The sequence below is a fragment of the Danio rerio genome, chromosome 4 (assembly GCF_049306965.1).
Source record: "Danio rerio strain Tuebingen ecotype United States chromosome 4, GRCz12tu, whole genome shotgun sequence".
In the NCBI taxonomy this organism is placed as follows: Eukaryota; Metazoa; Chordata; class Actinopteri; order Cypriniformes; family Danionidae; genus Danio; species Danio rerio.
This window is the reverse complement of record NC_133179.1, coordinates 4,490,027-4,505,937: the sequence shown is the minus strand read 5'-3', so window position 1 is coordinate 4,505,937 and position 15,911 is coordinate 4,490,027. Positions and strand designations below refer to the sequence as shown.

General features: G+C 37.5%; 1 protein-coding gene and 2 long non-coding RNA genes across 10 annotated transcripts in view; 1 reads left to right on the top strand and 2 right to left on the bottom strand.

Moving 5' to 3' along the window:
- asb15b (ankyrin repeat and SOCS box containing 15b) overlaps positions 1-15,911 on the top strand; it is a 33,050-nt gene that overhangs the window by 5,308 nt on the left and 11,831 nt on the right. For 2 of the 8 annotated variants that reach the window (XM_073946638.1, XM_073946642.1), the window contains exons 1-2: positions 8,782-8,942; positions 9,030-9,140. The exons of 3 other annotated variants lie outside the window; for them this stretch is intronic. The gene's annotated coding sequence lies outside the window, so the exon portion shown is untranslated. Of the gene's footprint in view, positions 1-8,605; positions 9,141-9,752; positions 9,827-15,911 lie in introns of those variants that run through there. 3 more of the 8 variants (XM_073946643.1, XM_073946640.1, XM_073946641.1) reach the window with 3 other exon arrangements.
- Positions 1,411-4,440, bottom strand: LOC101884572 (uncharacterized). Its single transcript, XR_223382.6, has 3 exons — positions 4,159-4,440; positions 1,852-1,950; positions 1,411-1,680 (listed from the first exon to the last, which is right to left on the bottom strand). It is a non-coding gene; the product is annotated as an uncharacterized lncRNA (long non-coding RNA).
- LOC101884529 (uncharacterized) lies at positions 6,102-15,095 on the bottom strand. Its single transcript, XR_012401738.1, has 6 exons — positions 14,760-15,095; positions 12,293-12,348; positions 11,296-11,394; positions 8,941-11,134; positions 6,541-6,639; positions 6,102-6,371 (listed from the first exon to the last, which is right to left on the bottom strand). It is a non-coding gene; the product is annotated as an uncharacterized lncRNA (long non-coding RNA).

Genomic DNA, 15,911 nt, shown 5'->3' with positions numbered 1-15,911 from the left:
AGGTTTTTCACATTTTGAATAATGAAATATAATAATATATTACCATATGATGTAGTTTGAATGTATTTTGAATCATTTACATTAGAATTTTATTTATATTATAATTTTATATAAATTATTTGTGCTTATTCAGTTTTTTTTTTTCAAAATGTGTAAATGTGGTCATCCTTACAGTGGAGAAAGAAGTGTGTGTTTGTGTGTGTGCTGATGGTGTAGTGGTCAGAGCACACAGCCTGAGATGTGAAGTTCTCACAGCATACCTGGGTTCAAATCTGAGTCCTGTTACTGCTCTTTACTGCTGATCTAAATACAAAAGTGTTTTACTCAATCCTGCACTGATTACTTTCCTTTCAGCAGTTCCTTTAGTATGATCCACACAGCAAAGTGAGTTTCGTACCCAAGCCTCTACCGTAGTCTCATTCACATTGACTGTGTGTTCAGCCACTAGCCCATCATGGCTTTCATGCTGCTTGGGCCACTTTGTCTGACTGAATTCCAGCAAATGACAGTAAAGTAAGCAATAGAGGGATTTGAACCCAGGTCTCCTGCATGAAAGCACATTGCTTTATGACTTGAGCCACTGAGAGAGATAAATTCAGACTGCTGGAAATTGGTTTTATTAAGAGTTTTGAGAAAGATGTGATGTAGTTATAGCAAGTGAGGGACTCAATCCTTCAGTCTTCTGTATGGCAGTCAAGCACACATCCACTGAGCCACCGGAGGTAACTATTGGTATTATTTTTTGTGAGCCAAATTACAAAGACAATAATCTCACATCACGGTTAAAATCAGGAAATAGATAAAGCTCCATTAAAACATTTTCTTCACAATCCAGACTCTGTGGCTCATGTTATAAAGTGTTGAACTTTGATCAAAGAGGTCCGGGTTCAAATCTCACTATGGCTAATGTCCAGCTTGAGCTTATTATATTCACCATCAGTGTCCTGCCCTGATGATGGAAGCTGATGGTGAATATAATGAGCTCAAGCTGGATGATGATGTGAAACTCGTGATGATTGAGTGAATAAACACAAGTTCTCTGAGGAAGAGACTCATAAAGACAAGAGTTCACATCTGACTTGAATCTAGCAAGAGTGGGATTTGATCCTTCGCACTTCTGTATGATAGTTGAATGCTCTTCCTTTGAACCACAGAGCTTGATTTTTGGAAATGGTTGTTTTGTGGACCAAATTACAAAGAAATATGTGTCAAACCTTGGTCATGATGGAGTTTGTGATAAAGCCCCATTCAGATATTTCGTCTAACATCAGACTTGGTGGCTCAGGTCATAAAGTGTTGGGCTTTATTCAAGAAGACCCGGGTTCAATCCTCACTGTGGGTAATGTTCAACTCATTATACAGAACACAAGTTCTCTGAGGAAGAGACTCATAAAGACAAGGGTTCAGATCTGACTTGTATCTTGTTTTATTGAATCAGCTCACACACAGGTCAGCAGTCAAACATCAGTTCCAGCAGGTGTTCAAACAGGAGATCTGTGGCTCTGTGGTAAGAGCGCTGCCCCACGGCTTCAGGGGTTGCTGGTATCGGTCCCAGCCAGAACTCTGCGATATGTGTGAATGGTGAGTGAGTGTGAGGCGCGCCTGAAGAAGGGGGGATACCAGTTCGGTCTCCCCCTGGAGCTTCCGGAGCCGTGTCCAGCAGGGGTTATACTTTACAGCCTGCCAAAAAATTTAAAATGAACTGTATAAAAATTCTGGACCTTCGTCCCTTCCCCACCCGTTTCGGTTACCATCATTTACTTTCTAGAGGAGTGACCCTCCACAAAGCAAATGATGGTAACCGACATGTGCAAGACAAACACACACACAATCATACATGATCTACATCACCTGTGCAGCAGCAGATGATCATCATCAGTACAGTCAGTGTCTGTCCACACGTCTCTGCTTCTGTTCAACAGTCTTACAGTCCACAACACGTCACTGATCCTGTAGAGTCGACACACAAATACACACATTATTACACACTGAATATCTGAGCTAATAATAGACAAATATCCAAATATTACATATGTAGGAAATATTGCGCCCTCGTGTGGAGATTTCTCTGAACTAGACTTTGTCAAATCTTGAATTTTCTGAATTTAAAATATTCGCCCTCGTGTGGTGATTTTGGTGAATTACACAACTGCAAATCTAATTGAATAAATTTAAACATGTCGCCCTCCTGTGGTGATGTTTCTGAATTACACTATTGCAGATCTGTTGATTTGAATGATTGTGGTGATTTTTGTGAATTTCAGCACAGCAAATGCAAAGCATTGAGATTTCAGCTTCCTGTGGTGCAGCTGCATTTTCATCCACTGATGGTGACAACCATAAACATTTTATTGTGTAAAAGAAAGCAGGAAGTGTTGAGGTGTCTGCGGTATTAAAAGTGTTAAAATGTCTTAAATCACAAAAGCAAAGTTTTAGACCTTCAGAAGTCTTAAATCAACTGAAATATTGTGTTATAGGTCTTAAATCTTATTTAACAGATCTTAATTTTCCCTTGTTCATTTATAGCTTCCCAATCTGGCCATTAATACCCAGACAATCACCAACAATCTCAATACAACTTTCAATTTAATTACTTTCCCTACAGTAACATTTGCTAATAAGTTTTTTATTTATTGCTGAGGATACTGACCTGACCTAGATTTGTATTATTAAATTATTATTATGATTGTTGTATTAAATGTTTTACGTTATAATCGTTTTTTTAAAGGGCAAGGGAAAATCTCTTCCAACTGGGATATTCAAATAAAATCCTCAGCATTTAGCCGTGTATAAGTCTAACATTTCGTTCATATTGGTCTTCAAAATGTCTTAATGTCTTAAATTTGACTTGGTGAAACCTGCAGGAACTCTGATTTAATCTTTGGCATGATTTTGATCAGTGAATGAAGTTAAACATGACCTCATTTAGTGATGTGTTCAGTCGGAGTGTCTCTGTCTCTGTCAAAGCTCTGTTTTCAGGATCTACCAAGCCAGGTCAGAGGTCATGGAGAGCTCTTGAGCAGAACTTTATTCTTGATGGACTAGAAACAACTGTTTACTGAATTATTTGCCGTTTTATTTGTTAATTCTTTTCAAAGTAATTTCTTTTATATGCTGGAGAGACTTTCTGTGTAGCAGCAGCTGCCAGTCTGGATGTAGATTATACCAGTATTCAACCAGTCGTTTTGGTCTCACCTGGTAATTTCCCTCCTGACAATGTCCGTGTGTTTAACCACTGTTTAATCTTTAAAGCACACTTAAACATCTGATCATTTATAAGTGATTATTTTTGCTCGCTTTATTTAGAAGTTCAGGATAAATGCTCGATTAACAATATGGAAAAATCGAACAAATATTAATGTAATATAAAACTATTGTCAAAAGCTGATGACTACAGACTTGACATAAAATATTGCCAAATCAAATGTAAAATATTGTACTTTAAAGCTTGTGACTTTCTCATTATGCTGTTATTCACTCTAGATCGTCATTTAGCCTGTATGTAATTAATGCATCACACATCAATAAACACATTTAATTTATCTGACGAGCTCTTATATCGGGGATGCAGAATGTTTTCATTGCTTACAGATTTCACTGACGCAGACACAAGTAATAATTATACCAACAAAAACACGACCACATTTCCTTTCATGAATGCCTTTTAAAGATGACTGCTTTTTAAAAATCATATATTGTATTAAGCTGTGCATGAAGTGTTAAATTATAAGTATTTCTGTTGCTATATTAAGATGCAACAAGTGGATTAAAAAATCTTATAAACTCTGTAATAAAGCAGATTTGATCAGTCTTTCTCCAATAGTATCTGGATGCAGACTTGGATTTGCAAACTGAGACTGCATAAATCAGACTTGCAATGTAAGACGTCACTGTAAGGTGTGGGAGTAGGTGTGCGCATTAAAGCGCAGTGTCCATCCGCTCCACTAGGCGGCATCAGCGAGCTGCTCTTTTAGCCTGAACACCTTTGACAACAGCGCCACAGATCATCACAGGTACACCGTTTTACTGGCGTCAAGTTGAGTTCCAGTAGATGACAGCTCAGTGACAGACTCATAATGTCAGTCAACAGCACATATTACAGCCCGACAGTGAAGAAAAGCGACACAAAGTGCAGAAATGGAGAGTAACGCAACTCACCTGTAAGTGACTTTGTTTCGGTGGGTTTGTTTGTAGTGATGTTGCTGTAGTGTTTGTGTTCAGGCATTGCTCTCTCTCCTCCTCTGCAGCAGTGAAGATACACACGTGTGTCTGTTGTGTTTCTGCTGCACATCTTTCCTCTTTCTGACGCTCCTCCACACACTCCTCCACATCCAGGCGGATTCACAGCTCCAGTAAAGGTATTTATGAGCTCATATTTCCAGTAGAGAGTCCAGAAAGTGTGTTTGTTGTGCTGCTGCTCTGTCGCGTGTATGTTGGGGGAGGGACTTTCTGTAGAAAGCATCTGATTGGCCAGATTTGGTGTAGAGTGCTCAATACAGTATGAGGAGACTTTAGAGGTAAATGATGATATTTACAGTGTTTAATTGTGTTTAGTGACATTTAAAGCCCCACAAGCAGCTGTAAGATCATTTAAAATATGGTTGATGTGTTTGACTGAAGAATAAGCAGGTTTTTCACATTTTGAACAATGAAATATAATAATATATTAGCATATGATGTAGTTTGAATGTATTTTGTATAATTTACATTAGAATTTTATTTATATTATAATTTTATATAAATTATTTGTGCTTATTCAGTTTTTTTTTTCAAAATGTGTAAATGTGGTCATCCTTACACTGGAGAAAGAAGTGTTGCTTTGTGTGTGTGCTGATGGTGTAGTGGTAAGAGCACACAGCCTGAGATGTGAAGTTCTCACAGTATACCTGGGTTCAAATCTGAGTCCTGTTACTGCTCTTTACTGCTGATCTAAATACAAAAAACAAAAGTGTCGTTCCATAGTTTTGCACTGATCACTTTCCTTTCAGCAGTTCCTTTAGTGTGATCCACACAGCCAAGTGAGTTTCGTACCCAAGCCTCTACCGTAGTCTCGTTCACATTGACTGTGTGTTCAGCCACTAGCCCATCATGGCTTTCATGCTGCTTGGGCCACTTTGTCTGACTGAATTCCAGCAAATGACAGTAAAGTAAGCAATAGAGGGATTTGAACCCAGGTCTCCTGCATGAAAGCACATTGCCTTATGACTTGAGCCACTGAGGGAGATGAATTCAGACTGCTGGAAATTGGTTTTATTGAGCGTTTTGAGAAAGATGTGATGTAGTTATAGCAAGTGAGGGACTCAATCCTTCAGTCTGTTGAACAGCAGTCAAAGACTCATCCACTGAGCCACAGGAGTTAACTATTGGTATTTTTTTTTGTGAGCCAAATTACAAAGACAATAATCTCACATCACGGTTAAAATCAGGAAATAGATAAAGCTCCATTAAAACATTTTCTTCACAATCCAGACTCTGTGGCTCATGTTATAAAGTGTTGAACTTTAATCAAGGAGGTCTGGGTTCAAATCTCACTATGGCTAATGTCCAGCTTGAGCTTATTATATTCACCATCAGTGTCCTGCCCTGATGATGGAAGCTGATGGTGAATATAATGAGCTTAAGCTGGATGATGATGTGAAGCCCATGATGATTGAGTGAATAAACACTAGTTCTCTGAGGAAGAGACTCATAAAGACAAGAGTTCACATCTGACTTGAATCTAGCAAGAGTGAGATTTGATCCTTCGCACTTCTGTATGATAGTTGAATGCTCATCCTTTGAACCACAGAGCTTGATTTTCGGATATGGTTGTTTTGTGAGCCAAATTACAAAGAAATATGTGTCAAACCTTGGTCATGATGGAGTTAGTGATAAAGCCCCATTCAGATATCTACTCCAACATCAGACTTGGTGGCTCAGGTCATAAAGTGTTGGGCTTTAATCAAGAAGACCCGGGTTCAATCCTCACTGTGGCTAATGTCCACCTTCAGCTCATTATATTCACCATCCTGATGATGGACGCTGATGTGAAACTCATGATGGGTGAGTCAATAAACACAAGTTCTCTGAGGAAGAGACTCATAAAGACAAGGGTTCAGATCTGACTTGTATCTTGTTTTATTGAATCAGCTCACACACAGGTCAGCAGTCAAACATCAGTTCCAGCAGGTGTTCAAACAGGAGATCTGTGGCTCTGTGGTAAGAGCGCTGCCCCACGGCTTCAGGGGTTGCTGGTATCGGTCCCAGCCAGAACTCTGCGATATGTGTGAATGGTGAGTGAGTGTGAGGCGTGCCTGAAGAAGGGGGGATACCAGTTCGGTCTCCCCCTGGAGCTTCCGGAGCCGTGTCCAGCAGGGGTTATACTTTACAGCCTGCCAAAAAATTTAAAATGAACTGTATAAAAATTCTGGACCTTCGTCCCTTCCCCACCCGTTTCGGTTACCATCATTTACTTTGTAGAGGAGTGACCCTCCACAAAGCAAATGATGGTAACCGACATGTGCAAGACAATCACACAATCATACACATGATCTACATCACCTGTGCAGCAGCAGATGATCATCATCAGTACAGTCAGTGTCTGTCCACACGTCTCTGCTTCTGTTCAACAGGCTTACAGTCCACAACACTTCACTGATCCTGTAGAGCAGACAAACAAATACACACATTATTACACACTGAATATCTGAGCTAATAATAGACAAATATACAAATATTACATATGTAGGAAATATTGCGCCCTCATGTGGAGATTTCTCTGAACTAGACTTTATCAAATCTTAAATTTACTGAATTTAAAATATTCGCCCTCTTGTGGGGATTTTTGTGCACTGCACTGCTGCTGTTTTAAAATACTGAAAGTTTCAGCCTCGTGTGGAGAATTTCTGAATTGCAGCGCTGCGAATTTAATGAATTTAAAATATTCGCCCTCGTGTGGTGATTTTGGTGAATTACACAACTGCAAATCTAATTGAATGAATTTAAACATGTCGCCCTCCTGTGGTGATGTTTCTGAATTACACTATTGCAGATCTGTTGATTTGAATGATTGTGGTGATTTTTGTGAATTTCAGCACAGCAAATGCAAAGCATTGAGATTTCAGCTTCCTGTGGCGCAGCTGCATTTTCATCCACTGATGGTGACAACCATAAACATTTTATTGTGTAAAAGAAAGCAGGAAGTGTTGAGGTGTCTGCGGTATTAAAAGTGTTAAAATGTCTTAAATCACAAAAGCAAAGTTTTAGACCTTCAGAAGTCTTAAATCAACTGAAATATTGTGTTATAGGTCTTAAATCTTATTTAACAGCTCTTAATTTTCCCTTGTTCATTTATAGCTTCCCAATCTGGCTATTAATACCCAGACAATCACCAACAATCTCAATACAACTTTCAATTTAATTACTTTCCCTACAGTAACATTTGCTAATAAGTTATTTATTTATTGCTGAGGATACTGACCTGACCTAGATTTGTATTATTAAATTATTATTATGATTGTTGTATTAAATGTTTTACATTATAATCGTTTTTTAAAGGGCAAGGGAAAATCTTTTCCAACTGGGATATTAGAGACAAATCCTCAGCCTTTAGCCGTGTATAAGTCTACAATTTCATTCATAATGGTCATTAAAATGTCTTAAATTTGACTTGGTGAAACCTGCAGGAACTCTGATTTAATCAGTGAATGAAGTTAAACATGACCTCATTTAGTGATGTGTTCAGTCGGAGAGTCTCTGTCTCTGTCAAATCTCTGTTTTCAGGATCTACCAAGCCAGGTCAGAGGTCATGGAGAGCTCTTGAGCAGAACTTTATTCTTGATGGACTAGAAACAACTGTTTACTGAGTTATTAACCATTTTATTTGTTAATTCTTTTCAAAGTAATTTCTTTTATATGCTGGAGAGACTTTCTGTGTAGCAGCAGCTGCCAGTCTGGATGTAGATTATACCAGTATTCAACCAGTCGTTTTGGTCTCACCTGGTAATTTCCCTCCTGACAATGTCCGTGTGTTTAACCAATGTTTAATCTTTAAAGCACACTTAAACATCTGATCATTTATAAGTGATTATTTTTGCTCGCTTTATTTAAAAGTTCAGGATAAATGCTCGATTAACAATATGGAAAAATCAAACAAATATTAATGTAATATAAAACTATTGTCAAAAGCTGATGACTACAGACTTGACATAAAATATTGCCAAATTAAATGTAAAATATTGTACTTTAAAGCTTGTGGCTTTCTCATTATGCTGTTATTCACTCTAGATCGTCATTTAGCCTGTATGTAATTAATACACCTCTCATCAATAAACACATTTAATTTATCTGACGAGCTCTTATATCTGGGATACAGAATGTTTTCATTGCTTACAGATTTCACTGACGCAGACACAAGTAATAATTATACCAACAAAAACACGACCACATTTCCTTTCATGAATGCCTTTTAAAGATGACTGCTTTTTAAAAATCATATATTGTATTAAGCTGTGCATGAAGTGTTAAATTATAAGTATTTCTGTTGCTATATTAAGATGCAACAAGTGGATTAAAAAATCTTGTAAGCTCTGTAATGAAGCAGATTTGATCAGTCTTTCTCCAATAGTATCTGGATGCAGACTTGGATTTGCAAACTGAGACTGCATACATCAGACTTGCAATGTAAGACGTCACTGTAAGGTGTGGGAGTAGGTGTGCGCATTAAAGCGCAGTGTCCATCCGCTCCACTAGGCGGCATCAGCGAGCTGCTCTTTTAGCCTGAACACCTTTGACAACAGCGCCACAGATCATCACAGGTACACCGTTTTACTGGCGTCAAGTTGAACTCCAGCAGATGACAGCTCAGTGACAGACTCATAATGTCAGTCAACAGCACATATTACAGCCCGACAGTGAAGAAAAGCGACACAAAGTGCAGAAATGGAGAGTAACGCGACTCACCTGTAAGTGACTTTGTTTCGGTGGGTTTGTTTGTAGTGATGTTGCTGTAGTGTTTGTGTTCAGGCATTGCTCTCTCTCCTCCTCTGCAGCAGTGAAGATACACACGTGTGTCTGTTGTGTTTCTGCTGCACATCTTTCCTCTTTCTGACGCTCCTCCACACACTCCTCCACATCCAGGCGGATTCACAGCTCCAGTAAAGGTATTTATGAGCTCATATTTCCAGTAGAGAGTCCAGAAAGTGTGTTTGTTGTGCTGCTGCTCTGTCGCGTGTATGTTGGGGGAGGGACTTTCTGTAGAAAGCATCTGATTGGCCAGATTTGGTGTAGAGTGCTCAATACAGTATGAGGAGACTTTAGAGGTAAATGATGATATTTACAGTGTTTAATTGTGTTTAGTGACATTTAAAGCCCCACAAGCAGCTGTAAGATCATTTAACATATGGTTGATGTGTTTGACTGAAGAATAAGCAGGTTTTTCACATTTTGAACAATGAAATATAATAATATATTAGCATATGATGTAGTTTGAATGTATTTTGTATCATTTACATTTGTTATTAATTATTTGTGTTTATTCAGTTTTTTTTTTTTCAAAATGTGTAAATGTGGTCATCCTTACACTGGAGAAAGAAGTGTGTGTTTGTGTGTGTGCTGATGGTGTAGTGGTCAGAGCACACAGCCTGAGATGTGAAGTTCTCAAAGCATACCTGGGTTCAAATCTGAGTCCTGTTACTGCTCTTTACTGCTGATCCAAATACAAAAAACAAAAGTGTTTTTCCTCAATCCTGCACTGATTACTTTCCTTTCAGCAGTTCTTTTCGTGTGATCCACACAGCGAAGTGAGTTTCGTACCCAAGCCTCTACCGTAGTCTCGTTCACATTGACTGTGTGTTCAGCCACTAGCCCATCATAGCTTTCATGCTGCTTGGGCCACTTTGTCTGACTGAATTCCAGCAAATGACAGTAAAGGAAGCAATAGAGAGATTTGAACCCAGGTCTCCTGCATGAAAGCACATTACTTTATGACTTGAGCCACTGAGATGGATGAATTTAGACTGCTGGAAATAGGTTTTATTGAGAGTTTTAACAAAGATGTGATGTAATTGTAGCAAGTGAGGGTTTCGATCCTTCAGTCTTCTGTAGAGCGGTCAAAGACTCATCCACTGAGCCACAGGCCTTGACTTCTGGCAATGGTCTTTTTGTAAACCAAATAACAAAGAAATTTATCTCAAATCACAGGTAAAATTAGGAAATAGATAAAGCTCCATTCAAACATTTGCTTCACCATCCAGACTCTGTGGCTCAGGTCATGAAGTGTTGAACTTTAAACAAAGAGACCCGGGTTCAAATCTCACTATGGCTAATGTCCAGATTTAGCTTATTATATTCACCATCAGTGTCCTGCCCTGATGATGGAAGCTGATGGTGAATATAATGAGTTCAAGCTGGACGCTGATGTGAAACTCATGATGATTGAGTGAATAAACACAAGTTCTCTGAGGAAGAGACTCATAAAGACAAGAGTCCAAATCTGACTTGAATATAGCAAGAGTGGGATTTGATCCTTCGCACTTCTGTACAATAGTTAAACGCTCATCCACTGAACCACAGAGCTTGATTTTTGGATATGGTTGTTTTGTGAGCCAAATTACAAAGAAATATGTGTCAAACCTTGGTCATGATGGAGTTTGTGATAAAGCCCCATTCAGATATGTCCTCCAACATCAGACTTGGTGGCTCAGGTCATAAAGTGTTGGACTTTAATCAAGAAGACCCGGGTTCAATCCTCACTTTGACTAATGTCCACCTTCAGCTCATTATATTCACCATCCTGATGATGGACGCTGGTGTGATACTCATGATGGGTGAGTCAATAAACACAAGTTCTCTGAGGAAGAGACTCATAAAGACAAGGGTTCACATCTGATTTGTATCTTGTTTTATTGAATCAGCTCACACACAGGTCAGCATCCAAACATCAGTTCCAGCAGGTGTTCAGACAGGAGATCTGTGGCTCTGTGGTAAGAGCGCTGCCCCACGGCTTCAGGGGTTGCTGGTATCGGTCCCAGCCAGAACTCTGCGATATGTGTGAATGGTGAGTGAGTGTGAGGCGCGCCTGAAGAAGGGGGGATACCAGTTCGGTCTCCCCCTGGAGCTTCCGGAGCCGTGTCCAGCAGGGGTTATACTTTACAGCCTGCCAAAAAATTTAAAATGAACTGTATAAAAATTCTGGACCTTCGTCCCTTCCCCACCCGTTTCGGTTACCATCATTTACTTTCTAGAGGAGTGACCCTCCACAAAGCAAATGATGGTAACCGACATGTGGAACACACAATCATACATGATCTACATCACCTGTGCAGCAGCAGATGATCATCATCAGTACAGTCAGTGTCTGTCCACACGTCTCTGCTTCTGTTCAACAGTCTTACAGTCCACAACACGTCACTGATCCTGTAGAGCAGACAAACAAATACACACATTATTACACACTGAATATCTGAGCTAATAATAGACAAATATGCAAATGTTACATTTGTATTAAATATTGCGCCCTCATGTGGAGATTATTCTGAATTACGCCTTTGCAAATTTTTAATATAATGTATTTAAAATATTCGCCCTCTTGTGGTGATGTTTGTGAACTGCACTGCTGCCGCTCTAAAATAAAATTAAAAGTTCACCCTCGTGTGGAGATATTTATGAATTACACCTTTGCAAATGTAATGAATTTAAAACTTTTGCCCTCTTGTGGTGATTTGGGTGAGTTACACAACTTCAAATCTAATTTAATGGTTATAAACATGTTGCCCTCCTGTGGTGATTTTTGTGAACTGCACTGGTGCCATTCTAAAATAATGAAATTTAATATTTCACTTTCGTCTAGAGATTTTGATAAACTACATCTATTGTATATGTATAAAACTTCACAGATCATATTGTTCTTCAGGAATTCTGTATCATTTTTATAACATCAACTGTCTGCTCTTCAATTATTAGTCTATTTTCTAGCAGGCTTTTTTTGCATTTTCAATTTTTATTTAGAAGTTAATATTAGATATTATAATGTGTCGATAAACAACTGAAGAGGTCAGATGCAAAAACCTCGCAGGCTCCTATGTCTTGATTTAGTAATTTCACTTTTATGGCAGAGAATTTGTTATTTTCATCACTTTTAATATGAAGAAACTGAACAAACATCAGAGGCTGAGAAAACTGCTCGTTGTAGAAGAAAACTCCAGACGGCACTTTGAAGTTTTTGCATCTGAACTCTTCAATTGCACACTTATGTACATCTAAAAATACCTGGATATGAAAATGTAAAGGTATGCAAGTGGACATTTTCACTTACCAGTAGAGCTGGAGATAATGCATGAACTGGAACCAATGGTCCATAAATCATGTGCACTACAATGAGAAAAGAATAATTCTTCATTGTTTGTTTGTTTGCTTTATTTATATATATATACGTAAAGCTAAATATATAAAACAATAAAATTAATTAATTGCAATCAAGAAGCAAGAGACAGAAGGTGATTTTTTAAATGAGACTCAAAAGCACCAAGGGAAGAACATGACCTAATATGTAAAGGCAGACCATTCCACAGACATGAGACTGTGACAGAAAAAGCTCTGTCAGCTCTTGATTTCAACCATGGTTTGGGAACAATTAGCTGAAACTTGTTTTCCGGCCTGATTGGCCTCAATGAAGTATGCCAGTGAAGAAGCTCACTGATGTAGGTAGGCGTGGGACCATTCAAACCTTTAAAAACAAGTGGCAATGACTTGTGTTGAATCTTAAACTGGACTGGGAGCCAGTGAAGGGATGATAAAACTGGTGAGATTCTAGATTTTTTTCTGTTGCAGTTAAAAGCATAGCGGCTGCATTTTGAACCAGCTGCAGGCGTGCAATTGAAGCCTTAATAGAATTCCCTTTATTCATCAGAGGTCACCACAGCGGAATGAACCGCCAACTTATCCAGCATACGTTTTACTCAGCATATGTCCCGCCAGCTGCAACACAGTTCTGGGGAAACACCCACACACGCCAACATTTACACTCATGGACTATGGCCAGTTTTGTTTACCCAATTCACCTATAGCACATGTGTTTGGACTGTGGGGGAAACCGGTGAAGAACATACTAAGGTAAATACTATAGTATTTTATATATAGTGTAAGGGTATATAGTGTATTTACTATAGTAATTTATAGTAAATACACTATATTTACTATGATATTCACAACACCATTAAATAAAATTCACAGAATATTGTAGTATTAACTACACTAAAACTTAATAAACACTCTGCTTTAATAAAGTAATATGTGGTGTATTGTAGTAAAATATGGTATTTCCACAATAGATTAAAGTGCTTTACTATACATGTATATGAGCAATTGCATGCAAACGTCAACCTTGCATTGAAATAAATTAAGATTTCATAAAAATATGGAAACCGATTATGTTTTTTTGTGTTTTCTTGTATTTGACAGTACTTTAGAAATACTCAAAATTGAACTGTCAATGTTTTCACTATTATATTTGATTTACCAAAGTCACACGAATGAAAATTTCACACCTGTCACATCCATAACGACTCTTTTTCCTCATAAATGCAAACATGTCAAATAAAATAAAGTGAATAATTTTTGTTCTAGAGAGAGACATATTTTATCCTTTTCATTATCAATATTTATTTTGGGTCAAGCAGTTTAATCCACAGAATTTCTACAAAGTATGTTGTATACTGTAAACACGCAGACTCTTTTTGATCACATGCATAACGCATGTTTATTTTCCTCATTTAAAGTACAAAACATGTTTACAGATTGATATTTTCTGCTCCCTTAACTGGTCAGTTGCTTTGGAAAAAAATAATGCAATGTTTCAATATAATGTTAGCATAAACATTCTATGTGAATTTATGTTTTGAGTTTTTACTGCAGATGTCACATCCATAATGCTGCAATTGCTCATATATAGGTATATGTACTCAGATGTGTATTTATTTATCTTGTATTGGTTTTAATCTACAATTATTTGTGGATACTTCTGGAATTTATGAATCAGCTTTTAGGATGAATAAAGTATCTGTCTATCTATCCATCCATCTCTGCATAATTAAGTGCACCCCATTTTGAATATTTTTATCCATTTCTCAGTGAACACAAGCAATGTATTTGGTGCATTTAAACAAAACCGATTTAATAAACAGATATATTTATTAAAATAATAATTTAGTCACCAAACATATTTAGAAATCATAAGATAATACAATTAAATATTGCAAATATAAATTATAACCTACAAAACTAAATTTTAAAATAAAAATTTGGCTTCTCTTGATTTTTCCTCATTTTAAAATTTGTATTTAATATTTGTCTGTAACATAAATTCGGGTGTACTAGTTTTTGGACCATTATCGTAAGCTACTTTGTTAGATAAGCTCCAGATTTGGCTTCAGTACTGACTAAAATGCACAAATATAATATTGTATAGTTTCCTATTAAAATATGTATTTAAAATAGATTTGTGAGGGGTGTACTTACGCTGAGCATTCTATCTATCTATCTATCTATCTATCTATCTATCTATCTATCTATCTATCTATCTATCTATCTATCTAGACAACAAATTTACGTATTTGATCCCTTGACAAGATTTGGTTAAGTTCATGCCGTTTTACTGGCTTAAAGTTGGGTTCCAGCAGATGACAGCTCAGTGACAGACTCATAATGTCAGTCAACAGCTCATTACAGCCCGACAGCAAACAAAATAGCGACAGCAAGTGCAGAAATGGAGTAACGCGACTCACCTGTAAGTGACTTTCGGCGTGAAGAAGCGCTTAATTGTGTATAAAGTCTTGAGAGTTTGTATGAGAGTAATGCTGTAAGCTTGTAGTGATGTCGTTGTAGTTTTTGTGTTCAGTCATTGCTCTCTCTCTGCAGATGAATGACAGTGAGGGCGGGTCTGCAGCAGTGAAGATACACACGTGTGTCCGTTGTGTGCTGCACATATTTCACCTGACGCTCCTCCACATCCACACGCGTTTATATCCTTTGCAAAGGCTTTTTCTGATGTCAAGTTTCCACCTGATAGTCAACAAAGGCCGTTTGTTGTGCTAAAGCAGTCACGTGAGCTTTTTGGGAGTGATGTCATGTAGAACGAATTTGATTGGGCAGATTTGGTAGTGCAAGATGAGTCATCAATGTAATGTTTACATGTCTTACCTACTTCTAAAATATGAGCTCAGCTGACATTTACACAGTGAAAACTGCGTCGACTCTTCAGAAGTCTTAATAGAGCATTTCAATTTGGTTTTCTCATTGGCCAATTAACATTTTCTGCTTGTTATCATTAAAAATGATAAATAAATTAAAAATGTACAACAGGAAATACATAAGGACCATTTGTTTTTGTTTACATCTCTCAAAATAGTCTATATGACAGTAACTTTAAAGCAATTAAAACTATTGTTAAGTGGATTTAAAGCAATGTCCTACTTGCATCCTTGTTAGTAGTTAACATCTTTAACCACTATGCCACAATTTAACAGTAAGCAGTAAGGGGATTTGAACTCAAGACTCTTGACATGAAGCTCGATGATCTGAATTTTATTTTAGACATGATTTTCATTCATTCATTTTCTTTTCGGCTTAGTCCCTTTATTAATCTGGGGTCGCCACAGTGGAATGAACCGCCATAGTTTATCTAAACAGCAAACATTTAACATTTGGGACTCAGACAGTGCTGTCATAACATTTTTAGGAATCTCTAATCTAGTGTCATTTCAAAGAATAAATAACATTAATATCCTAATAATTCCTGAAAAATATATTTAACACTTAGTGTACAGCACGATTAGCACAAAACAAAAAGACAAAACTAATCATAACCCTTTTAATTACAAATCACATGTTGCTTAAGCAAATAATGTGTGAAAACATCAACTATCATTTACACTTTC